Source organism: Balaenoptera ricei, chromosome 10, assembly GCF_028023285.1.
Source record: "Balaenoptera ricei isolate mBalRic1 chromosome 10, mBalRic1.hap2, whole genome shotgun sequence".
NCBI classification, from domain to species: domain Eukaryota; kingdom Metazoa; phylum Chordata; class Mammalia; order Artiodactyla; family Balaenopteridae; genus Balaenoptera; species Balaenoptera ricei.
Window position 1 is genome coordinate 8,950,721 of NC_082648.1, and position 27,819 is coordinate 8,978,539.

General features: G+C 38.5%; 1 protein-coding gene across 6 annotated transcripts in view; it reads left to right on the forward strand.

Moving 5' to 3' along the window:
• Window positions 1-27,819, forward strand: part of LOC132372997 (otolin-1-like) — a 71,654-nt gene that overhangs the window by 13,479 nt on the left and 30,356 nt on the right. For 2 of the 6 annotated variants that reach the window (XM_059935303.1, XM_059935305.1), the window contains exon 1: window positions 27,591-27,672. The gene's annotated coding sequence lies outside the window, so the exon portion shown is untranslated. Of the gene's footprint in view, window positions 1-4,547; window positions 4,701-9,173; window positions 9,290-27,590; window positions 27,673-27,819 lie in introns of those variants that run through there. The other 4 variants (XM_059935308.1, XM_059935306.1, XM_059935307.1 and 1 more) reach the window with 4 other exon arrangements.

Consider the following 27,819-nt stretch of genomic DNA (forward strand, 5'->3'; position numbering starts at 1 on the left):
TATGGTGTTAAGGAGTGTTCTAATTTCACTCTTTCACATGTAGCTGTCCAGTTTTCCCAGCACCATTTACTGAAGAGACTGTCTTTTCTCCATTGTATATCCTTGCCTCCTTTGTCATAGATTAGTTGACCATAGGTGCGTGGGTTTATCTCTGGGCTTTCTATCCTGTTCCACTGATCTATATTTCTGTTTTTGTGCCAGTACCATATTGTCTTGATTACTGTAGCTTTGTAGTGTAGTCTGAAGTCAGGGAGTCTGATTACTCCAGCTCCGTTTTTTTCCCTCAAGACTGCTTTGGCTATTCAGGGTCTTTTTTGTCTCCACACAAATTTTAAGATTTTTTTGTTCTAGTTCTGTAAAAAATGCCACTGGTAATTTGATAGGGATTGCATTGAATCTGTAGATTGCTTTGGGTATATAGCCATTTTCACAATATTGATTCTTCCAATCCAAGAACATTGTATATCTCTACATCTGTCTGTGTCATCTTTGATTTATTTCATCAGTGTCTTATAGTTTTCTGAGTACAGGTCTCTTACCTCCTTAGGTAGGTTTATTCCTAGGTATTTTATTCTTTTTGTTGCAATGGTGAATGGGAATGTTTCCTTAATTTCTCTGTCTGATCTTTTGTTGTTAGTGTATAGGAATGCAAGAGATTTCATTTTTTTTTCCCACACACACACACTGTATTTTATTTTTACGAGAGATAAATAAACTGACACCAAACATTGTAAATGGATGACCACAACAGAAGCAACAGTGATTGTAATTACCAAACATGAAAGAATGCAAGAGATTTCTGTGCATTAATTTTGTACCCTGCAACTTTATCAAATTCATTGATTAGCTCTAGTAGTTTTCTGGTGGCATCTTTAGGATTTCTATACATAGTATCATGTCATCTGCAAACAGTGACAGTTTTACTTCTTCTTTTCCAATTTGTATTCCTTTTATTTCTTTTTCTTCTCTGACTGCCGTGGCTAGGACTTCCCAAACTATGTTGAATAATAGTGGTGAGAGTGGACATCCTTTTCTTGTTCCTGATCTTAGAGGAAATGCTTTCAGTTTTTCACCATTGAGAATGACGTTTGCTGTGGGTTTGTCGTATATGGCCTTTATTATGTTGAGGTAGCGTCCCTCTATGCCCACTTTCTGGAAAGTTTTTATCATAAATGGGTGTTGAATTTTGTCAAAAGCTTTTTCTGCATCTATTGAGATGATCACATGGTTTTTCATCTTCAATTTGTTAATATGGTGTATCATGTTGATTGATTTGCATATATTGAAGAATCCTTGCATCCCTGGGATAAGTCTCACTTGATCATGGTGTATGATCCTTTTAATGTGTTATTGGATTCTGTTTGCTAGTATTTTGTTGAGGATTTTTGCATCTATATTCATCAGTGATATTGGTCTGGAATTTTCTTTTTTTTTTGTAGTATCTCAATCTGGTTTTGGTATCAGGTGGCTTCATAGAATGAGTTTGGGAGTGTTCCTTCCTCTGCAATATTTTGGAAGAGTTTGAGAAGGATGGGTGTTAGCTCTTCTCTAAATGTTTGATGAATTCACCTGTGAAGCTATCTGGTCCTGGACTTTTGTTTGTTGGAAGATTTTTAATCACAGTTTCAATTTTATTACTTGTGATTGGTCTGTTCATGTTTTCTATTTCTTCATTCAGTCTTGGAAGGTTATACCTTTCTAAGAGTTTGTCCATTTCTTCCAGGTTGTCCATTTTATTGGCATAGAGTTGCTTGTAGTAGTCTCTTAGGACGCTTTGTATTTCTGCGATGTCCATTGTAACATCTCCTTTTTCAAGTCTAATTTTATTGATTTGAGTCCTCTCCCTCTTTTTCTTGATGAGTCTGGCTAAAGGTTTATCAATTTTGTTTATCTTCTCAAAGAACCAGCTTTTAGTTTTATTGATCTTTGCTATTGTTTTCTTTGTTTCTATTTCATTTATTTCTGCTCTGATCTTTATGATTTCTTTCCTTCTACTAACTTTGGGTTTTGTTTGTTCTTCTTTCTCTAGTTCCTTTAGATGTAAGGTTAGATTGTTTATTTGAGATTTTTCTTGTTTACTGAGGTAGGCTTGTATTGCTATAAACTTCCCTCTTAGAACTGCTTTTGCTGCATCCCATAGGTTTTGGATTGTCATGTTTTCATTGTCATCTGTCTCTAGGTATTTTTTATATATATATATATAAATTTATTTATTTATTTATTTTTGGCTGCATGGGGTCTTCGCTGCTGTGCACGGGCTTTCTCTATTTGCAGCGAGCAGGGGCTACTCTTCATTGCGGTGCATGGGTTTCTCATTGAGGTGGCTTCTAATGCCGTGGAGCATGGGCTCTAGGTGCATGGGCTTCAGTAGTTGTGGCACGTGGGCTCAGTAGTTGTGGTGCATGGGCTTAGCTGCTCCACGGCATGTGGGATCTTCCCAGACCAGGGCTTGAACCCGTGTCCCCTGCATTGGCAGTCGGATTCTTAACCACTGTGCCAGCAGGGAAGTCCCTCTAGGTATTTTTTGATTTCCTCTTTGATTTCTTCAGTGATCTCTTGGTTACTTAGTAACATATTGTTTAGCATCCATGTGTTTGTGTTTTTTACATTTTTTTCCCTGTAATTGATTTCTAATCTCATAGCAATGTGGTCGGAAAAGATGCTTGACATGATTTCAACTTTCTTAAATTTACCGAGGGTTGATCTGTGATCCAAGATGTGATCAATCCTGGAGAATGTTCCGTGTGCACTTGAGAAGAAAGTGTAATCTGCTGTTTTGGATGGAATGTCCTATAAATATCAATTAAATCTATCTGGTCTATTGTGTCATTTAAAACTTGTGTTTCCTTATTAATTTTCTGTCTGGATGATCTGTCCATTAGTGTAAGTGAGGTGTTAAAGTCCCCCACTATTATGGTGTTACTGTCGATTTCCTCTTTTATAGCTGTTAGCAGTTGCCTTATGTATTGAGGTGCTCCTATGTTTGGGGCATATATATTTATAATTACTATATCTTCTTCTCAGATTGATACCTTGATTATTATGTAGTGTCCTTCCTTGTCTCTTATAACATTCTTTATTTTAAATTCTTTTATCTGATATGAGTATTGCTACTCCGGCTTTCTTTTGATTTGCATGGAGTATCTTTTCCCATCCCCTCACTTTCAGTCTGTATGTGTCCCTAGGTCTGAAGTGGGTCTCTTGTAGACAGCATATATATGGGTCTTGTTTTTATATCCATTCAGCAAGCCTGTGTCTTTTGGTTGGAGCATTTAATCCATTCACATTTACAGTAATTATTGCTATGTATGTTCCTATTAACATTTTCTTAATTGTTATGGGTTTGTTTTTTAGGTCATTTTCTTCTCTTGTGTCTCCCACTTAGAGAAGTTCCTTTAGCATTTACTGTAGAGTTGGATTGGTGGTGCTGAATTCTCTTAGCTTTTGCTTGTCTGTAAAGCTTTTGATTTCTCCATCGAATCTGAATGAGATCCTTGCCGTGTAGAGTAATCTTGGTTGTAGGTTCTTCCCTTTCATGACTTTAAATATATCATGCCACTTCCTTCTGGCTTGTAGAGTTTCTGCTGAGAAATCAGCGGTTAACCTTATGGGAGTTTCCTTTTATGTCATTTGTCATTTTTCCCTTGTTGCTTTCAATAATTTTTCTTTGTCTTTAATTTTTGTCAATTTGATTACTATGTGTCTCAGCATGTTTCTCCGTGGGTTTATCCTGCCTGGAACTCTCTGTGCTTCCTGGACTTGGGTGGCTATTTACTTAGCCACGTTAGGAAAGTTTTCGACTATAATCTCTTCAAATATTTTCTCGGGTCCTTTCTCTCTCTCTTCTCCTTCTGGGACCCCTATAAGGCGAATGTTGATGTATTTAATGTTGTCCCAGAGGTCTCTTAGGCTGTCTTCATTTCTTTTCATTCTTTTTCTTTATTCTGTTCCATGGCAGTGAATTCCACCATTATGTCTTCCAGGTCATTTATCCATTCTTCTGCCTCAGTTATTCTGCTATTGATTCCTTCTAGTGTATTTTTCATTTCAGTTATTGTATTGTTCATCTCTGTTTGTTTGTTCTTTAATTCTTCTAGGTCTTTGTTAAACATTTCTTGCATCTTCTTGATCTTTGCCTCCATTCTTTTTCCGAGGTCCTGGATCATCTTCATTATCATTATTCTGAATTCTTTTTCTGGAAGGTTGCCTATCTCCACTTCATTTAGTTGTTTTTCTAGGGTTTTATCTTGTTCTTTCATCTGGTACAAAGTCCTCTGCCTTTTCATTTTGTCTATCTTTCTGTGAATGTGGTTTTCCTTCTACAGGCTGCAGGATTGTAGTTTTTCTTGCTTCTGCTGTCTGCCCTCTGGTGGATGAGGCTATCTAAGAGGCTTGTGCAAGCTTCCTGATGGGAGAGACTGGTGGTGGGTAGAGCTGGGTGTTGCTCTGGTGGGCAGAGCTCAGTAAAACTTTAATCTGCTTGTCTGCTGATGGGTGGGGCTGGGTAACCACCCTGTTGGTTTTTTGGTCTGAGGCGACCCAGCACTGAGCCTTTCCAGCTCTTTGGTGGGGCTAATGGCGGTCTCTGGGAGGGCTCACGCCAAGGAGTACTTCCCAGAACTTCTGCTGCCACAGTCCTTGTCACCACGGTGAGCCACAGCCACCGCCCACCCCTGCAGAAGACCCTCCAACACTAGCAGGTAGGTCCTGTTCAGTCTCCTATGGGGTCACTGCTCCCTCCCCTGGGTCCTGATGCGCACACTACCTTGTGTGTGCCGTCCAAGAGTGGAGTCCCTGTTTCCCCAAGTCCCGTCGAAGTCCTGCAGTCAAATCCCACTAGCCTTCAAAGTCTGATACTCTAGGAATTCCTCCTCCCATTGCCGGACCCCTAGGTTGGGAAGCCTGATGTGGGGCTCAGAACCTTCACTCCAGTGGATGGACTTCTGTGGTATAAGTGTTCTCCAGTTTGTGAGTCACCCACCCAGCAGTTATGGGACTTGATTTTATTGTGATTGCACCTCTTCTACCATCTCATTGTGGCTTCTCCTTTGTCTTTGGATGTGGGGTATCTTTTTTTGGTGAGTTCCAGAGTCTTAATGTTGATGATTGTTCAGCAGTTGTGATTCTGGTGCTCTCACAAAAGGGAGTGAGCGCACGTCCTTCTACTCTGCCATCTTGAACCAATCCTCTCTCATGGCTGTAATTTAAAAATTAAAACTATAAGATCTCTGGGACTTCCCTGGTGGCACAGTGGTTAAGAATCCACCTGCTAGTGCAGAGGACATGGGTTTGAGCCCTGGTCCGGGAAGATCCCACATGCTGTGGAGCAACTAAGCCTGTGTGCCACAACTACTGAGCCTGCGCTCTAGAGCCCGTGAGCCACAACTACTGAGCCCATGTGCCACAACTACTGAAGCCGTGCGCCTAGAGCCCATGATCCGCAACAAGAGAAGCCACCGCAATTAGAAGCCCATGCACCGCAACAAAGAGTAGCCACCGTTCGCCGCAATGATAGAAAGCCTGCGCGCAGCAACGAAGACCCAATACAGAAAAAAATAAATAATAAAATAAAATTAATTAATTAAAAAAAACTATAAGATCTCTGTATCTGTCTGTATGTTTGTGTATATTTATATACATATGGATAGATGTGTGATTTTTCTACCGTAGAGGGTATTGCCAAAATTAATTTGTAAAAGAGCTCTATTTAATTAGCTTGATGAAAAATAAGTGTTTATACAAATCAAGTATTCTCTCAGAAATATAGAAACTAACCCAAAAGTGTTTCAAGTTCAAGTGATACAGGATAATCTTCAATAAATAAAAGCTACTTGAAGTTTTGTTGCTTTAGTTAAAATGAACATGTCTTCAGAACTATTCACATTAAATATAATGCAAACATACAACTTTTATTCTACCTAGGTTTACTAAAAGTCAAATAAGCCCATGTTATCACTGTTCCAGAATCTGTCAGCAAGAAAAATAACTTAAGAAGATGGCTAGCTGTTTAATGTCTTGTGAAATTTTCATGAGTAATCTAAACATAATTGTTTAAAAATAGTTTCCAAAATCTTTTTGTTAGCTTGAAACCTTAAAGTTAAGTTAAATGATGGATAGTCATTGAATATCTAGATCATTTCCAAATAAAATATAACACTGAAGTGTTAATAACTGAATATAAGTTCATCTACTTTTGGATTCTTATTACAGAGGAATTAAAGATGTTTGGGTCTAATAGTAAACATGTCTTCTGCCACATTAAAAAGTTGACTGAGAAAGAGTGTACTTCTAGAAATTACTGAGCATTTATAAATTTGCCGGTGCACAGAATGCTGGTGTAACAACCAGCCCATAATTGCTTACCTCTCAGTTTTCACTAGAAACTAAGGTTTCTAAGGGTTAAGAATTCTAATCAATACATTTAATTAAAAACTCTAGAAGTAATAAGAGTGAAAGAAAACAACTGTGTATAAAAAGTTGGTAAGGAAAGTAGAATTTTTTTTATAGATTCTTATTTTATTCAAGGAGTTATATTGCATTACTGTCATTAATTATTATTTATTTTTTTAACATCTTTATTGGAAAATAATTGCTTTACAGTGGTGTGTTAGTTTCTGCTGTATAACAGCGTGAGTCAGCTATACGTATACATATATCTCATATCTCCTCCCTCTTGTGTCTCCCTCCCACCCTCCCTATCCCACCCTTCTAGGTGGCCACAAAGCACTGAGCTGATCTCCCTGTGCTATGCGGCTGCTTCTAACTAGCTATCTATTTTATGTTTGGTAGTGTATATATGTCCATGCCACTCTCTCACTTCGTCCCAGCTTACCCTTCTCCCTCCCCGTGTCCTCAAGTCCATTCTCTATGTCTGCATCTTTATTCCTGTCCTGCCCCTAGGTTCTTCAGAACAATTTTTATTTTTTATTTTTAGATTCCATATATATGTGTTAGCATACGGTATTTGTTTTTCTCTTTCTGACTTACTTCACTCTGTAGGACAGACTCTAGGTCCATCCACCTCACTACAAATAACTCAATTTCGTTTCTTTTTATGGCTGAGTAATATTCCATTGTATATATGTGCCACATCTTCTTTATCCAGTCATCTGTCAATGGACACTTAGGTTGCTTCCATGTCCTGGCTATTGTAAATAGAGCTGCAATGAACATTGTGGTACATGACTCTTTTTGAATTATGGTTCTCTCAGGGTATATGCCCAGTAGTGGGATTGCTGAGTCGTATGGTAGTTCTAAGAATATGTTTTTAGGATAAGGAAAGGTATAAAGAACATACTTCTCTTAAGAGGAAAAGAAAGTAATTTTGTCCAGAAGTGGAATGACTGGCTGATGAAGAATGAGTAAGGACAAATATAAGACAAAACCTGAGGGGATACAAAAAAACCTTGTAGAAGGTTTGTGGAAAAGGAATCCTGGAAATGAATTTTATGTGTGGTCAAGCTGGCTATGATCGGAATTATATTTTTAAAGAATGAGCCTTAATATCAAAAGTACACTGGTGCAGAATTAGAATATGTTTTTGTTTCTGTTAAAAAGACAGTTTTATTGGACTATTAGTCTGCTCTTGATAGGAGATGGGGAAAGCTCTTTGTTTTTGTTTTTGTTTTGTTGCCTTTTGGGTAATCTGCCAGGAAAGCAAAGATTTTGTGTGTTACCAAAATAATTTCCTGTGCTTCATGTTTTATTTATTAGATCTTTGATTACCTTGGAGAACTGAGTCTTCTCAATACTAAAAGAGCTAAATTTTGTTCACAACAATGTAACCTTCCGTATTTGCTTTTAATATCTTCTATTGTCACTCCTGCTAAATAAGCATTATTTCATAATGACTTGTGATCCTATTTAGTCAAATGTTCAAACCTTTTGACATTTTTTACAACTTCCCAGATCAAATCTAAATGGAGTCTTTTTGACCTCAAACTAACTTTGAGATTTCCCAGAGGGCCCCTGGAAATTCCCAAAAGATTTGTCTCTCACCTTATAAAGGAGATGTTAAACTAATTAAGTTTATTTGGCATGTTAAATTACATGGGAAACATTGTCAAATAAGAAGTGATAATAAACCTTCTTAGGTTATATATATATGGATATAAGTTTTCTGATATAGGTATTCCAGAAATTGAAGTTCAGAGAAATTTATCAATATCCTCATTATCCAATTATTGTCTTAAATTGTTGTATGCCACAAAAATAACTGAATTTCTTATCAAATGAACTCTTATCAGATCTTGAACCACAGCCATTTTAAAAGTCTTTTGGTGACTTCCCTGGTGGCACAGTGGTTAAGAATCCACCTGCCAATGCAGGGGACATGGGTTAGAGCACTGGTCCGGGAAGATCCCATGTGCTGTGGAGCAACTAAGCCCATGCGCCACAACTACTGAGCCTGTGCTCTAGAGCCCGTGAGCCACAGCTACTGAGCCTGCGTGCCACAACTACTGAAGCCCGAGCTCCTAGAGCCTGTGCTCTGCAACAAGAGAAGCCACCGTAATGAGAAGCCCGTGCACCACAACAAAGAGTAGCCCCTGCTTGTCGCAACTAGAGAAAGCCCGTGCACAGCAATGAAGACCCAACACAGCCAAAAATAAATAAATAAATAAACTAATTTTAAAAAATAAAAGGAGGCTAAAGAGACATGAAATACAGCACTAGACTGGTTATGTGTGCTAGAGGGGGCAAAAAATGCTGTAAAACACACTGTTGGTTTAATTCACGACATTGGAATTCGGAGAGTAGATTAGATAAGTACTGTGTCAGTGTTAGATGTCCTGAAGTTGATAATTGAGTTGTCGTTATGTAAGAGACTGTTGTGATTCTTAGGAAAGACACACTGAAAAGTTTAGGGGTAAAAGGCCATGATGGGTGTAACTTACCCTCAAACGGTTCAGGCAAAAAGAGAGAGAGTGACAAAGCAAATGGGGTAAAATGTTATTAAGCAAACCTGAGTAAAGGTATGTGGATTTTTTTTGCATTATTCTTATAGTTACAGCCTTTCTGAATGTTTGAAATTATCTACTTAAAAAAAGTTAAAATAATTTTTAAGACATGCTTTTTATCCTTTCTGGCTTTTTATATACATTTACAATGTTTGTATATGTATATGTATACCATACACTCAAATACACTTTTCTGTCATTACAAATCAAATACAGGTTTTAAAATTTATTCAACTATCAACTGCTATGGAAGAAAATCACAGAGATAGGCACCGCTGAAGAGGACTTGGAGCAGAAGGAGAAGGCCTAGAAGCAGACCCTGTGGCATCTTTGTAATTGATTATGATTATTATGGTCATGGGGCAGGGCGGGGAAGGGATCAAAATGACATTGATGAAGAGAAGAGCCTGATGTGAATATCTTACCACACCTAAGCACCCAAATTAAAATCTACAACACACTACAGACAATATACATGGGCCATTATACATTTGACATATTGTGTCACTTATCCATCTTACTATGTGTCAGAGCTGTAATCTGTGTAACAACTCACATATTGTGGAGATTTAATAAAAGTCCAAGCAATTCCAAGATCACTAAGAAAATAACATTATTTTATTAACGCCTGCTGGCCGATTACAATGTTCATGACCAAAAGGCAAAAGAGATTCTAGATTCTGTTTATAAGAAAGACTTTGCATTGATTGTCAGTCCTTCAGAAAATAACCTGTAAACTGAGACCTCTTCTTTCAATCTGTAAAATGCATGACAATGCTGACCCGTTTCTCAGTATCGCTCCAAGAGCAGCTTGTAAACGAGTGTAAAAGACTTGAATAACTTAGGAGTACCTCATAAAACTAAGTTAATAATGACAGGGTGTCTCTGCTCCACACAGCACAGTAGTCTCTGAATGTCAAGTGTGGAGTAAGGGGTGTTCTGAAGACCCACCTACCAGAGACAATAAAGAGCTTTATGCAATATTGTATGTGAACATTGTGACAGTAAAGATGTAAGTTACTGTTATTATTTAGGGACATAATTGCTGGAGCAACTGTACAATGTATCTAAGCAGAATCAAATGAATAATGCAACAAAAAAATCAAAACAGCTATTCAAAGGCAGGTGATCAAATAGCCCAGAAAGGTTGTTATCATTTATATCACTGACAGTACCATACAAACTAGTTTATGCCATAAAACAGACTCCTTTGTACCGCATAGTCAGAGAGGATGAGCAACTATATGCTGTAGAAGTACAGGGTCAGATTTTTCCCAACTGGTAGCAGACTCTAATAGCAGATAGACTAAAGAGTTACTCAAGCAATGTAGGAAAAAGCTGGAGACTACATTATGAAAAATAAAATTTCCTCACATCTTAGTTTTCCCTAATTAGGTCTGCCAACAAGATCTTGATGAATTAAGATATGAGAGTAGTGAACATTACTTAGAGAGAGGAAAGTTAAAGGCAAGGTATGGGAAATCAACTAAATGAGGAAATTGTTCTCGCATAAGAACATCTGGTTCATAACTGCAGCCAGGGAACTTGGGAAGAGAATGATAAGGGGGATTAGACAACTCATCTTTGTAGAAAGGCAAGCATTGGGGACTTCCCTGGTGGTCCAATGGTTAAGACTCCACGCTTCCACTGCAGGGGGCCCGGGTTCGATCCCTGGTCAGGGAAGATCCCGCATGTCACGTAGCCAAAAAATAAAATAAAATTTAAAAAGTTTAAGACATCTTTGGGAAATAAAGGTGGAGATATTAAAAAAAAAAAAAAGCTTAAAAAAAAAAAAGGTAAGCATTTGGTCTCAAGCTGTTGGGGGTTTGCTTTGACTTTTTGCCTAAGTGACTTGGGATTCTGTTTTCTTGTTTGCGAAGTGGGAATGATGATGGTGATGATGATGATGACAACTCAAGGGGCTCTTATGAGGATTAGACAAGCTAATGCACCTAGTTGAGTGCCTTGCACATAATAGGACTCTAATATATGGTGGCTGTTATTTTTGAATGCCTACTATGTGCTAGACATTTTAATATATGTTACCTGATAGTGTTCTCAACATCACTTTTAATAGGTATTATGAAAACCAGTATACCAGATTGCATACTGGGTAAATGGCAGATCTAGGTCTTAAACTCTGGATAGCCTGACAACAAAATCTGTAATGATTCCATTATACCATGATCCTTCACAAACATGTGACAATCTGAACACATATTTCTTTGTCTTTCATTTTGTCTAGTACTAGCCTTGACTACAGCTTTTGAGCTTTCATTCATCTTTGAGAGCTTATGACATGTCATTTGTGAACGTGTCTATAGATTTAACTCTCCCAACCACCGTTATCTACATCTGCAATTGGGATAAACCAGGACCCTGAGAAGTAAGCCAGTAAAATATTTTCCTGTTTTTTTTTGTTTGCTTACAGTTTTTGGTGCCTTTGGTTGTGTTTGGTATAACTCTGCATGAACCCAGAAAAATATTAGTTAGAGACGGGTCTTCTGTTCTGAGCTTAGAACAAGAGTTCTTAAAGTTCTCAAAGCTTCTTGACATCAGTCTTGGCAATAAATTTTTGGATTTGACACCAAAAACAAAGGCAAAAATAAATCAGTGGGACTACACCGAACTAAAAAGCTTCTGCACAGCAAAGGAAACCATCAAAATGAAAAGGCAACCTATGGAAGAGAAAACAGAGTAGAAAAGTGGTTGACAGGGGCTGGGCATGGGGGAAATAGGGAGAGGTTGGTAAAAGGGTGCAAGCTTTCAGCTATAACTGAATAAGGTCTGAGGATCTAATGTATAACATGGTGACTATAGTGACAACACCTGTATCGGATGGTTGAAATTTGCTAAGGGAGGAAAACTTACATGTTCTCACATACACCAAAAAATATGTGAGAAGGAAAGGAAGGAAGGAAGGAATGAAGGAAGGAAGGAAGGAAGGAAGGAATGAAGGAAGGAAGGAAGGAAGAAAGGAGGCAGGGAGGGAAAAAGGGAGGGAGGGAGGGAGGAAGGAAGGAAAGGAGAAAGAAAGAAAGAAACAGAAAGAAAAGAAGGGAGGAAGGAAGGAAGAAGAAACGGTTCTTCTGTCCTGAGTTTAGAGCAGGAAGTTTCAAAGCGCAATCCCTAAACCAGCAGCATCAATGCCATCTGGGAACTTTTAGAAATGCAAATTATAAATTATCAGACCCTAGACAGACCTAGACAATCGGAAACTGGAGGAGGAGGGACAGGCAGCAATTCTTGTTTTAACAAGACTTCCAGGCAATTCTGAAGTGCACTACACTTTGAAAATCACTGATGTAGAGTATAAACAGCATTTAATTTAGCCTTTGATAATAGTGCACATTTGTAACGTATTGATTAACTTTTACATTCTCTTTTGCTAAATAGACTAAATGTTGGTTGTTAAAACTTAAGGGTGTCACTTAAAAATTTTTTTTCACTGACTTGGTTCTAATCAGGATATTAAATACCCTTGCTAGATCCACTTTATTATTTGAGGGTCATTCTCCAGGAAAGATGTGTTTGCTGTAAATGACAACCTATTTCAGTGACGCACCCTTAGACAGAAGTCTTTCTGTATGTCAAATTTAAATTACTCTTTTGTCATTTTAAGTGTATTGCTACTTGATCTATCATCAAAGTACATCTTAATTTTTACAATCCATTTTTAAATGGGTAGGCTGAGGTATAGATGTTGTAAGTGAAAATTTTCAAATTTTCTAATTTTGATCTAACTTTAAATATCCTGAAAAATTATCAAAATCTGTATCCTAAATTATGGTTTGAGAGTTATCACCATTAGCATAGGGGGACGTGTGGAAATGCCAAATGGCTTAGAATTTCATCCTGATATTCTTTCAAATTCCCCAGAAAGTTACTTAGCCACTGGTAACATACATTTTCTAGGGTGGCTGCTTGGCTCAGAACATCCCTCTTAGATAATCATCACCCTTGTTTGTGCTTAATTACTTACGCCATAGCCATAGCCCAACCAAGTTGGATTCTTTCTCTCAGAGGTTAGGAATCTGGATTGAAAGATGTGGGCCAGTCTCTGCTAGCCACTGGAGCTGAGGGTGTGTGAACCCAGGAGCTGTGGCATCTAGAGAAGAAGACAAAGCCAGTCATTAGAAAGAGGCAATAGCCCAGACATGCCAAGAAATCCATGGGCTAGAGAACCTGGAGAGAAAGAGAGAATGAGTATGACGGCAATTGCCATAATTCCTAATGGTTTTCTGGTTCTTGATTCTAAACCTTCTGTATCACCTAAAGAAACTTCTCGTCTTTGGATTCTTTGAAATGCACCTTTATTCCGCTGAAAAATTATCCTTTTTTTCCCCTTTAGCCAAGTTTGAATGAAATTCTGTTATGTGTAACTCACAGTGCCTTGATTAAATTTATGGCCAATGAAAAAAAGTGTTCCTGCTCCATCTAAGTGGCAGGAAAGAAATATGAGTGATTCAAATAAACCCTAAAGTTGAAAATTGCTATAGCAATCACTACACTATTTAATAGTGTCTGGGAAAGTTATATGTATTGTCCTGTGCTCAGACGGAATCAAATATTTTAAGTGCCCCTTAGTTATAAAGAAAAGAGCAAACATCTCATTTCTGTATCAGTGAAGGGTGGTTAGGAAGGAAGGTCCCTTTGTCAATCAAATCGGTTTTCTTCAGCTCCCCCAGCAAGTGTGGCGAAGGGACCATGGACTTTGACCATGGTCAAATTTTGAATTTTGAATTCTGGCTGGATCACTTACTATCTCTGCTACCTTAGATAATATTTCTCTCTTCCTAGTTTCTTATGTAAAATGAGGATGAGGACGGTAAAGTCTCCTTCGCAGGACTGGGACAGCCTTTGTTCTCCCAGCTTCTCTGGCCTTGGTGACATCATAAAGGCGGGGGAAGAGAACTGTGTCAACATTAGCCACTGAAGAAGCCTGTTAGAATTCAACTGTGAATTTACTTTTCACTCAGTGTTATTGCCACCCCGTGGATTTCTTGGGTAATGAAGCTCAGTCTGAGCCAGCGAAAGAGGGGGATTACAGTTACTTTAGTAAATTTCAGTTGTCAGTGTGAGTGCCCTCTTCTGGGCATTGAAGGAAATACCACACTCATCATTCCATTTGTAGAGTTGTGGCGTTTGTAGGTTTGCAGAGTTGAAGGTAGTGCTGCAGCATGAATAAGATCGTGCATTAACCTGCCCTCCTCCATGGACACACCCCCTCCCCCAATTTTCAAATATTAAAGCTGAATCCCAAATAATTTGAATTTCAAGGCTGGGCAGTGGTAAAGCTAGGAAGAGAATTTTGGGTCTTCACTTCCAACTGACCGTTCTTCCCACTTACACAGTTGGATAACAGAGCCTTGTTTTTACAATTAGCTGGTGGTCATTTTTTCATTATTTACTTATTTTATAAGCAGGCTTTAATTGATCAATTAATTAGTTTGCTTTATAGCACTGTATATACGTGTGTTTTTCCTCTCTTCTAGTCTGTTTCCTGGGTGCTGCCGATTTTCTTCCTTTAGAAGCATTTTCTTGCCATCCTTTTCTGTGGAAGTATCTGGTGATAGTTTAAGAGCCTATCTGTATTCGCTGTAGAATTTCCATCTTTGTGTTTCCTCCTACTTCCTGAAAAATCCCTCCACTTCTCTGATACTATGCAAATCCTATTTCTTCTGGGCACAACTGAAGTTCCTCAACCTGCTTCTTCTGAGCCTTGCAGGCCACAGTGGTCCATGCTACATCTTTTTGGGGCTCATATCTCTGACTTATATGTTATTTTAACATGTGCATTATTATTTCTTTAGCTCGACTATGATCTCTTTTTTTTTAATTTATTTACTTATTTTTGGCTGTGTTGGGTCTTCGTTTCTGTGCAAGGGCTTTCTCCAGTTGCGGCGAGCGGGGGCCACTCTTCATCACGGTGCGTGGGCCTCTCACTGTAGCGGCCTCTCCCGTTGCGGAGCACAGGCTCCAGACGCACAGGCTCAGTAGTTGTGGCTCACGGGCCCAGTTGCTCTGCAGCATGTGGGATCTTCCCAGACCAGGGCGCGAACCCGTGTCCCCTGCATTGGCAGGCGGATTCTCAACCACTGCGCCACCAGGGAAGCCCAGACTATGATCTCTTTGAAAGCAAAGATGTCTTCATTGTATTACTCAGGGCACCTGAATTCCCAACGGATATGTAATTAATACATATTTCTTGATCCATCCTAGGTGTCCCTGCTTCCATTTCCCTTTTCTATCATGTTTCCATATTTCCAAGCACAGGAAAACAAAAACACTACATACTAGCAGATTATTGCCTTTTGTTTCCACTGGGTTTTACTTGTGGCAACCAGGTTCCTCATTTGTACGTGCATGGTGTGTGTGTGTGTGTGTGTGTGTGTGTGTGATTTCTCCCATAACTTCCAGTGCCGAGCAATTCATCTATGGGTCTTCTCTGGCATCTGTGTTCAAGTTACTTTCTTCCACAGAGGTTCTCTTTTTTGTTTATTAGAGGCAACTGATGTTATCGCTTTAAAACAAATTCTCGGTTTGAGGTTTTGAGGACTAAATGTAGCAAATGTGTTTGAAAGCTGGTTTATGGTTATGAATTCTCAGTGGAGATTATTTTCCCTCTCTCCCCTCATTTTCTATAATAAGTCATTCTTTTTCTGGGGACGGGTTTTTATGTTTTTGTTTTGTTTGCTTGTTTTTTAATTTGTTTGTTTTTTGCAGTTCACCCTCATAATGAGTGTAGCCTTCTTGTATTTCAGATGCATGTATGTGTGGAGGGGTTGGTTTCCATTAACTCATCTCCAACTTGACTCCTGATTTTTCACTAGTGAATTTAAGTGAGTACTTGCTTTTGTGTCAGTCCTTTTCTCTCATGGGCTATAAAATGGAAGCTCAAGTTTCTCCTGGTTGGACAGATCCTCTTAGGGCAGACACCAATTTCAGGCTTTACTTCTCTCCATGGAGTACTGCTTTCACTTTATTTGGTTAAATCTCTGAGCATATCCTTTGATTTTTTGCTAGCTCAGCAATGCACTGAAATAGATTTTTTCATGTCCTATCTAGAATTCTTAGTTCTTTGAACTGGGGTGGCTGTTCTTGATGGGCCCCATGACCACTCACTTAATCTCTTAGATACATTTTGGGATTAATTTGTAAATTTCAAGGAACAATTCTGGTATGATTTTGGATTGAGATTTCACCCAATTTATAGAAGAATTCAGGAAGACAATATCTTTACAATATTTATTCTTCTCATTCTTAAACATGGTTTATCATTCCATTTATTACATCTTCATTATGTCCTTCGGTAACACTTATGTTTTCCTTTTAAAGATCTAACACTGAGATTTTGTAAACAGTTTTTTTAACTTGCATTTTCTATTGGTCACTGCTGTATAAAAGGGTAAGATTTACATAGTACTTACCATGTACAGGGTGTTATTTTAAATCCTTTAGTAATCTTTTATCTGGTGAACTTGTTTATTAACTCAACTGGTCTGTCGCTTAACTGCTCTTGAATTTTCAATAAAAGCAATCACATCACCTATAGTTAATGATCCTTTCCTTGCTTTCTTTTCAATATCTGTGCTTTTTATTTGTTCGTTTTTCCTTATTGCTGTCCTATTTGGACCCTCTCTGTAACAAAATTGTTTTTTCCCTGTGTGTTTTGTTAGTCTTGGTTGCAGGCTTATCTTTCCATTTGCGAATTCCTCTTTCCCTGACTGTGGACACTTTTTAAATTTATTCCTGAGTGCTTCCACTGTTGCAGTGGAGAGGGTTGGAATCTGCTAGCACAGAATCTTCCAGCTGTCTCTATTAGGATTTTTCCATTCCTTTTGGGTGTTGCCAGCCACCTGGAAGGCTGTATTGCCTCTGTGACCCAGTTATTCATACTGACTTCTTCAGTCTGAAAGCAGATGCCGAACTGTTTACTGCTTGGCTCTGTGTGTGTGTGGGTGTGTGGGTGTGTGAATGTTTGTGTTTGTTTGTGTAGAAGGGGTGGAAGCAGGACCAACCTGCTTGACTGTTTTACATTCCATCTCTAAGCAGTCACCCTAATCCTTGGCTCCTTATTCCTTGTTATTTTCATTGATTATGAGATAGAAGAGTCTCCAGAACTAATCTCACCATATCAGCCATTATATCTAGTGTCTACCTTTCAGCCAATTTTCCTTCCTCAATTCAATCCTGTCAGATTTCTATCTTTTAGATGTATCTAAACATTTCTGTTTTCCTAATGACATTCTTTTTTTCCAGTATGGCTAAGGATTTATTCCTTATTTCTAAATTCATTTTCAAAAATTTGTTGGGAGGTCAGGTTTGTTGCATTCGCCCATTCTGTTAGTAATGCCCACTAATTAATTGTTTTCCTTATTTCAAGCTATTTCTTATTGGCTCGACTGCTAGTAAAACACGTATTAACAATACCAGTAATGGAAGAATATTTGTATTCAGCAACTTCTGATCAATAGATAGATCAGCGAAGCACTGAACTGAGTAAACATGAATAATTATCATAGGCTACCCTGTATAAACTGACATCATTTTGCAATCTCCAAAAAGTTTATAAATTATATCACCAAATTCTCTCCACAAGTCTGAGATAATCATTATAATTTCAAGTTGAGAAAACTATGTCCAAGGATTAACTGAGATTCACACCATTAGCGTGAAGCAGAGAAAGATTCAACGCCCAGGGAGGGATAGCTGTTAAAGGTACAAAATCTACACTGGGTGCAAATTTCACCTCAATTACCAACTAGTTGTGTCACGTTTGAAAAAGTTTTAATTTTCCCATCTTTTAGTTTCTCATCTGCAAATGTTATCAATTACAGTACTGCTCTCAAAATATTATAGTGAGGATTACATTTAAAGAGCTTAGAACTGTTCCAGTCACATAATATGCACTCAATAAATAGTAATTGTTGTTGTTATTATTATTATTGCTACTATTTTGAACTCGTGTCCAGCATCTTTTACTACAGTATATCATTATATGTAAGACCAATTTTTAAAGTCCTACTGAATTTAGGGATAAGCTCAGAAAAAAAGAAGAGAACTCTCCAAAAATGCAAACACATACACACACATGCTCAGACATATATATAAGTACTGTCTAACCATTTGCAGTGGTAACTCCACATGATGCTTTCTAGGTTCTAGAGAACACAAAATGTGTCAGGAAATAGTGTTGAACAAAACAGATACAATCCTCTCTCGTGGAGCTTACAAACCAGAAGAGGAGACAGATGTTAAAGGAGTGATTATACTAAAACAAAGTCATTTCAACTGTACTAAGGGCTTTAAAGCAAGAAATCACTTGGCAACCTATAGCTCAAAAGACTTAGAAATACTCAAGTTCAACTACAATGACTGGAATTTTATCTCCCTGAAGACATGAATGAAAAATAACTGTTTTTTAAATTGTTGAAAAAATGTTGTGGCAGAATATCCATGACTTTTATTAAAAGAATTGAAAACAAAACTTTAATCATTTTCATCTTTTACTATTCAAGTGCAGGAAACAAAGAATCTGACAGGCAGAATAATTCAGTTCTTTGGAGACATGTACTCTATTATGAAGAGAAGGACAGATCTTCTGTTGTTACAAGGTTCTCCGGGGAGGTGGCTAAAACAGAAAAAAAAAGCATCAATGGGTTCATTGAATTGTAAGTAGTACGTTAGGAAATTGCTACGGTCTGAATGTTTGTGTCTCCCCAAATTTCATATGTTAAAATTCTAACCCCAAAGAGGATGGTATTAGGAGGTGGAGCCTTTGGGAGGTGCTTGGGCCATGAGGGTAGAGCCTTCAGGAATGGGATTAATGTTATAAAAGAGACCCATCAGAGATCCCTCGACCCTTCCATCCTGTGAGCACACAGTGAGATACTGGCAGTCTGCAATCTGGAAGAGGGCCTTCGCCCAACCATGCTGGCACCACCCTCCGGAACTGTGAAAAACAAATTTCTGTTGCCTGTAAGTTACCCAGTCTGTGATTTTTTGTTAGAGCAGCCTGAACAAACTAAGACAAAATAAATAATCCAAAGTAAAAACTGCCTCTGTACTGATCAGAGATCACTGAATAAAAAAATTCTTTCATTACTTTTGCCGTTAATCTATGTTTTATTCCCAGTCGAACCAGTAAGAAATAGCCTTCAAGTTCTAATGATTAACATTAGATAAAACTATCAGATACATACCGACTGCTCACTGTGTCCCAGGAACATTTCTAGGTATTTGGGGCATATTAGTGAGCAAAACAGGTAGAGATCTCTGACCTTGGGGTCCTTTAAATAATTCAATAGAAAGTATCCACCTACCCTGTCTTTGTGGGAGGAGACAAGGAGGACAGGACCCTTCTTCTGACAATAGAACTGAGGGCAAACTAAAACTAACTGAGTTCCAGTCAAGGAAAGAGACAGCTGAGATGCTCCTCTTGCTTGTCTTCATGATGTTTGATGACCCCAGGTATCTTCACAGTTTACCCCTCACAAGCAACTACAGCTGTGGGCTCATTTGCAGCTAGGTGTTTTGTTCAGGCAGTCAGTATCCATCCCAAGCATCACAGGTCATCTTTATTTCCAGGCGGAATATTCATGGCATGCACAGAGGATGGATCCAGAGTAATGTTGTAGAGTAATGGGAGTCGAAGCCAGTACAATAGATTGAAAAGGGAAAGATTGTTAAGGAAGTCTTCTTAAATAATGCTATTTGCAGCAACATGGATGGACCTAGAGACTGTCATACTGAGTGAAGTAAGTCAGACCAAGAAAGACAAATATCATATGATATTGTTTATATGTGGAATCTAAAAAAAGGTACAAATGAACTTATTTACAAAACAGAAATAGAGTCAGATGTAGAAAACAAACATGGTTACCAAGGGGGAAAGGGGGAAGATAAATTGGAAGATTGGGATTGACATATACACTCTATTATATATAAAATAGATAACTGATAAGAACCTAGTGTACAGCACAAGGAACTCTACTCAATACTCTGTAATGATCTATATAGGAAAAGAATGTAAAGAAGAGTGGATATATGTATATGTATAACTGATTCATTTTGCTGTGCAGTAGAAACTAACACAACATTGTAAATCAACTATACTCCAATAAAAATTAATTAAAAAAAAACAGAACAAAAAGGAAGTCTTCTTAGAAGGCAGAGTGAGATTTGGTGGCTTTGGATGTCCTTCAACAGTTATCCTGGATCCTGCCACTCAGATTTTTGCCTCAGGGTTCCTGACTAAGGAGTTTACATGAAAGGAACAGTGGAAAAAAGAAAAACACACTGCAGTGGAGCGGCATCTGATACCAAGTTAAGAACCAAAGTTGGAACACAAGGTGAAAAATCATGTATTGCCAGAATTACCCATGGAAATCCCCTAATCAGCCAAAGTTAAAGTGCTTGGCACCTGTTTTTGTTTTTACAACTAGATATCAGGTCCTATAACCCTTTGTTAGTCTATGCTTTTTTATGCCCTTAGTTAATTCTTCCATCTCTCCTTCAAAAATGTTGACACATCCATCACTAGTCACGTGTCTGGCCACATGAACTGTGCATTTCTTATTTATTTATTTATTTATTTATTTATTTATTTATTTATTTATTTATTTATTTTTGACTGCATTGGGTCTTCATTGCTGTGCACAGGCTTTCTCTAGTTGCAGCGAGCAGGGGCTACTCTTCATTGCAGTGGGCGGGCTTCTCATTGCAGTGGCTTCTCTTGTTATGGAGCACGGGCTCTAAGCGCACGGGCTTCAGTAGTTGTGACACACAGGCTCAGTAGTTGTGGCTTGCGCACCGTGGCATGTGGGATCTTCCCGGCCCAGGGCTCGAACCCATGTCCCCTGCATTGGCAGGCGGATTCTTAACTACTACCAGGGAAGTCCCTGTGCATTTCTTTTTCTCTTTCTTTCTATCTGAAAAATCCTTTGAATCCGTTGTGTATTATTTCCTCAGGTTTGCTTACACACGTCAACTCTTTTCAGCTTAACCAAACTTAGTATAAGTGATGACCAATGTATACACAATATTTCAGTAAGTTAAATGGATGGAAAGCTTTCATTGTAATATTTGAAATTATCTGGGTAGGCACAGGGTTATGTAGCACTATTTGGTATAAACTGGATTGGAAGTACAGAAGTGGGGCCTCTGACTCTCTGTTTCTCTCTCAAGAAGGCTGAGCACAGAGGGGACCCTTACCTACTTGCTGACTTAACCAAGTGACTTAGTGTCCTAGCCAAATGGTGGGGAGAGAAGGGGCAGTCAGCTGCCTCAAGAGAGCGAGCCCGGCTAGGGTTTACTCCAGGAGGCGGATGGACAAGAGCGTCCTCTCCTGGATTCTGACACAGCAAACCTGCCCTAAAATAGAGCACAGTTAATAGCCTCATATCCTTGGTTCTGAACAAGCAGATTAGCAAATTCTCCTCTCCTGAGAGGAAGCAGAAAGGAAGGTGGGAAGAAAGGAGAAAGGATGGGGAAAAGGACTGGAAACATGGGAAGGAGGTCAAAAGTGTATGGAGAAGGGTAAAGATGCCTCTCTCCCCATAAGTCCCCCATTGCAAATCCACTGTCCTATAGTTACAAAATGAACCCAAAAGTTACAATGAAAAACACCACCAAAGGAATTGCCTCCTATTATTAATTTTTCAAAGAAATATTCCTATCCTTTACAAATTAAAATCCTAAAAAAACTAAATTCCAAAATACTCTGCTCTCCAATTTCATCTTCTGTTCACCTTAAGCCATTCAGATACCTCGTTAGATTCTATTTGCCTTTAGCTGTAACAGAGCTTAAGCCATTTTTCACTTGAGTAATTATAGGTCCTTGACTCTCCAAAGTTGAAAAAATATCCCCTTGCTTTCCACCCACAGTGTCTTATATGTCCCATTTTCCAAAGAATGAAAAGGATAATTGCATATAAAAGAATATTACAAAAATATCTCTATACATAAGTTTAGAAAATTTGCCCGGAGCAATAACATTTAAAGAGCAAAAGCAATGTGCCTGCATTACTATTGCAAGCCACCGAGGTAGGGAAATGGAAAAAGAAAAACAAAAACAAGGAGAAAATTATTGTTTTCAACTTAGACTATCAGTGAACTTCTACCAGATGTCTATAGTCCACAAATTGTGAGCTAAAAACTCAACTAGAAGAAATATCTCCTTTAAGAAGTTAATAGTGATTGTATGCCTTATGTATATATTCTCTGTCAGAGGGTGGAACGTGAAACTCTCTGTCTGAAGTGTTATAAACACTGTCTAAAGTTTACTTAAGGAATTCTTCCCATTAGTTGATGAGAAACCTCTAAATTTCCTTTTCTTTTTTTGAACCCCATGTTCCTAGCATCACAAATAAATGGAGTCTTTCTTCTACAATACTTTTTAAGCAGGGTACCATTATTTGTAATAGGCAATTCTAGACACCTTGACCTTCACTCCAGTCTTCTGCTCTGGAAGATGTATGTTTTCATCCCCAGCAGGAGCCTCAGACCTTTTATCCTTACATTAAAGTCTGTCACTGTGACCTCCTGTAGTGACATTCTTGATGCCTATGAATCTTGTCTCCTAGAGGAGGTTTCTTTCTTGCTCCCAAGATCATTTCACCTGGAGAATTACTCTTACCTTATGCTTTTAACAAATTAAGGCTTTTTTTCGAGCCTAACTATACATACTGTATAGTGCACAGATCTTAATTCTACAGCTTAATGAAATTTTACATATAAATATAATTGTATGTATATTTGTATGTATGTACATACAAATCTACTTCCCAGATTGAGATAAAGAACATTTCAGTTAACTTGTTCTTGAGTTGGGCTCTTGATGTTTTGGGAGCAACTGCCCTTAGGTCCTGGTAAGGAACAGTGTACCCCTTTTCATCAACTTGCTCTTTTCCACAAGCATCCTTTTTTTTCAGCTTCTGAATTTTTCAGGCCATAAGTAAACTGCACTATTTCAAGAGCAGCAAAAATATCTCTCTATTCCAAATCCTATCCTGAAGAAGTGGACTAGGTGTCTCAATGAAAAACATGTTGCCTGCCATGTCAGTAAACAAAGGGTGTTGCAGCCATCAAGCCATCACGTTACAGCTGCCCTGACTGTGAGCTCTGAGGGAACTCAGGATAGAAACAGGATGCCCGCCACCTAGCAGTCAACTGTGGCGCCCTCCCCCAACAGCGCACCCTGAGGAGACTCAGGATGAGAAAGCATCACATACTGGCCCCAGATAACTGAGATCCATATCAAAGGAACGATTTCAGTGAGTCCAGACTTCTGTATCTTCCCATATATAAAAAAGCACTAAATTCCTTGAGATATCTGACTTTCTTTAATTAACAGTAAACTTTCGATGTTCTGACTACCTGGTCTTTGTTGCAAAAACTCCTATGTATCCTGGCTTCTCCCTTACCTCTCAGAGCTATCTGAGATGCTGTGTCCCAGGCTTAAGTCCTTGATTTTGTCCGCCAAGTAAAACATAATTCTCAGCTTTTAGGTTGTGCCCTTTTTTCAGTTGACAGGTGTCTAGTGTTTCTTTTTTTTTTTTTTTCACATGTGCTTCTATTTTTTCTCTAACGTAATAGTTTCCATTGCATTTCCATGATGACTAATGAAGTTGAGCATCCTTTCTTATGTTTTTGGCCATTTACTATTTCATACAGAGTCTGTTCAAATTCTACCTATTATTGTATGGGTTTTCTCATTTTTTTGTATTGATTTGCAGGAGTTTTTTCTAACTTCTGGATACAAGCCCTTATCAAAGACTTGTGTTGCAAATATCTTTATTTTTTGTTTCTTGGTTAATACTTTTGGTGTCAATTGCTGGCTTTATGATTTCCTGTCATACTTTGAATAATTTCTGAAACCAGCTACTACTGGGAAAATGATTCCCCTTTGTTATGTAGGCTCTTGCTTTTCATTCTCCGTTAAGTCAGTCTTGAGTCTCTCTCTCTCCTTTTTAGCCCAGCCTTTAAAAGCCATAGGTACAGGTATAAAGCTCCTTTCTGTTGTATATCTGTTTCAACTTGCTTCTAAGTTCTCGAATTTTTCTTGCAAGTAAGTTTTCTTGGGTTTATTCTGCAGCAAGCCTCAAATCTTAAGAGAATAGGTTTTCTTCTTCTTTTTTTTTTGGTTTGTTTTTTCCCTCCTCACATAAAGCCCATTGTGGGTCTGAAAGCTTCTCTGCTCTGCATGCAGCTGCTCAGTGATCCTGGCTGCTTTGGTCTTATGGTCCCACCAACTGACCCTGAGGCCTGCACATCTGCCTGGAGACTCATAAAAGGCTTTTCGCTGCCTCAAACCAGAAATGACACATGTCACTTGTTCTCATATTCATTGCCCAGGATTGGTCACATGGCTCCAGCCAACTACTTGGGGGACTGGGAAGTAGTTTTCCTTGTTCCAAGGGAGGACAAGCACTAGAAGACATTTGGTGAACTCACAGCATTATCTCCGTCAGAGCAAGACTGCCTCCTTCTTCTCATTTCTTACTTTTTAAAGTTTGAACAAACCTGATTCTTAGAGACAAGGTGTTCCAAATAAAAGTCTTTTAAATTTCTTTGCTGGCCTTCATTTTTGAATCATTCTGTTAAATAGCCAGGACTTCACTCCAACACCAGGCTCTCCCTCTTTCTCAACATATGTAAATGGTCACTGCTACTATGTCAGATAAGCTGATTCGGCTCTCTCAGTGAAAAATAACAAGAAACAAAACCAAATAAAGCTGAGACAAGATCCCTCTGCTATCAAAGTAAGCAAAGTTCTACTCAAAATGTAACATAGGAACACTGCACATAATTTTTAAAATGAAATGTCATAGCGGCATCATGAAGAATTAATGATAAATAAAAGAATCTGACAATTGTGCCATAATGAAGGTTGTTCATTCTAGAATACAAAAGGGTGAAGAATCTATGTGTTTGTATGTCATAAATAAGAATAAATATATCTGAGTCAGCATGAAGGAGTATAATGATTTTAAGGCAAGGGAACAGACCACAAGAAGCTATTGCATTGTTCCTTTATATCTTTGATGCTAAGTGTCTTCATTCAAAGAGGAACTATAACTCCCTAGAAATAAGACTTGAGACTTTTAGATTAAGAAGTTGTTGAAACAACAGCAACAAAACTGGGAAGACATACATATCTAATTTAAATGGGTATTGGCCTCAGTAAAAGAATTGCATTTGCTCTTAAAATTCTAACCCCTTTAAGCAACAAATTTTGTCAATCAGCAAAAATAATCACAGTCCCTTTACTTTCTTTTTTAAAAAATGTTATTGAAGTGTAGTTGATTTACAATGTTGTGTTAATTTCTGCTGCACAGCAAAGTGATTCAGTTATACATATATATATTCTTTTTCATATTCTTTTCCATTATGGTTTATCACAGGATATTGAATATAGTTCCCTGTGCTATACAGTAAGACCTTGTTGTTTATCCATCCTATATATAATAGTTTGTATCTGCTAATCCCAACTCCCAATCTTCCCCCTCCACCATAGTCCCTTTATTTTCTATTTGCTTGTTGGAGGAATATGATGGTTAGCTCTGAAGAAACTCACAGAAGCTCTGTGTGGTCTAAGCACAAAGTGATGAAAATACAAGATGAACTTGGATAGCTACCTCATGTATGCAGGGACAGAAGCCTAACGCAGATCATCAACTAAGTGAAGGCTGACAGATATTATGCTCTTTAGAACATTCCTCTCTCAACTAGGAATATCAGACTGCCTAGAGTGGCTGTTAGTGGCTGTCTTTCTGTTCCACCTGGTGTTATTGACTCTTGTACTTTATTCTTTCCTGACATATCTATCTTTCCTGCCAATCTCAACAACCATTCAGGAAATCTGAATGAGGAACCCTTTCTAAATCCTGAGTTGGAAAACTTTCATAATGAGGAGGCATCACACATCATTGAGAAAGAGACCATCTAGCATAATTGATCCACGACAGCAAAAGTACAAGGATGATTACTCTTTGCCTTCATCTCAGCCTTCTCGTGTTTTGAGACACTTTGCTGGACTCAATTCAGTGTCCAGAAATAGGTAATAGTCCACGGATTATTTCTGTGTACCCACAAATTCCGTAAGGCCTGTGATGGAGACAACATTTTTAAATGAAAGACAGAGCAAAGTTTTTTTTTTTTAATAAATTTATTTATTTTATTTATTTATTTTTGGCTGCTTGGGTCTTCGTTGCTGTGCGCAGGCTAGTTGCGGTGAGCAGGGGCTACTCTTCAGTGCGGTGCGCGGGCTTCTCATTGTTGTGGCTTCTCTTGTTGCGGAGCACGGGCTTTTGGCACACGGGCTTCCGTAGTTGTGGCACGTGGGCCCAGTAGTTGTGGCTCGCGGGCTCTAGAGCGCAGGCTCAGTAGTTGTGGCGCACGGGCTTAGTTGCTCCGTGGCATGTGGGATCTTCCTGGACCAGGGTTCGAACCCGTGTCCCCTGCATTGTCAGGTGGATTCCCAACCACTGTGCCATCACGGAAATCCCGGCAGGATAAGCATTTTATATTTGTAATTTTACTTAGTTCCCACAAAATGTTACATTAGTTACTACTATTTCTCTTTTATAGATAAAGAGGCTTAGAGAGGTTAATTAGTTTGCCCAAATTACACAACCAATAAGTGATAAAGACAGATTTTGAAACCACATCTGACTTCAGGACACAAACACTTAACTTCTATAGTTTATTGCTTAGAACCAACGGAAAGTTTTCGTTTTTAGGTGTACTCTTTCAAGCAGGCATTTTCCTACTGCCTATAAAATGGCCTTTCTTTTGGTAATTTTTCAGAGAATTGATAAAATAGCAGTTTCTATCCTTAAAACTCTGTTCGGACTCCCTGCATGAAGACAAGCATGGCTTTAGAGAACATTTAGTTCAGCTGTTTCAGTTTTCATGTTCAAGGTCAAAGAGATAATAAAAGGAAGAGTCAAGTCCTGAGTTCCCGGAAATCATTTGACTTGACCTTTCATGTTTGTACAAGAAAGCCAACTCTTTCTTAACTCCCTGATTCCCCTCCACTGAGGCCAGTTTGTCTTAAATTCCCTTCCAAGTTGTAGCGGCAAGTGCCATTCCCACCAAATCACTCTCCAAATCCTTCCCACAGCTTCTAGCTCCTCACTTGCAGTATTTCTGCTAAGGGAATCTGATGTTGTAAATTTTATCTTCACTTCTTGTCAATTTTCTGTGAACTAAATCAACCCTAAAGCAGGTATCATATATTAAAGTGGGTCTCTTCTTTGTAGACTTTCCCCTGGCACTACCTAGCAATTCCTCTGGTTCTGCCAACAAATCAGAAGGTTCTTTCTAAACCCTCTCCCAAGTAGTTCCTGTGTCATCAAGCAATTACATTTGTGCTTTCTTAATCATTCCTTCTTCTGTTTGTCATTCTCATAACAGTTGCGGAAGACAGCATAAGCTGTACTATCGTGTGACAACTTTAATAACATAGGACACAATGAGATCAGTGATAAATCATGGAAGAAATATTCTGGTTCAGGCAACCTCACAAGAGAAAAGACTGGAGGTCCTTCTTGTGTAGCAGCATAGCTTTTATTGTTCTTTGTAAACTACGCAAGTGAGAAATCCCAAATTTCTCTAGAAGAAAGGGAAGAATAACTGATTTAAAGATGCTTTCCTTCTTCCTTTAGCTACCCTGCTGCCTCTGAAAAAAGCCCAGCAAAGACCCAGAGTGGTAAGTCCGATATGATGACAAGTGTGATAAGGTTTTGATGAGCAGACATGTGAGCATTAAGACTATCCTCTAAACACCCAGACCTGGCCCCTTCACTGGGTCTTTGTTTCCTTGGGGGCGCCCATGTCCATGGAACAATCTGTGTGG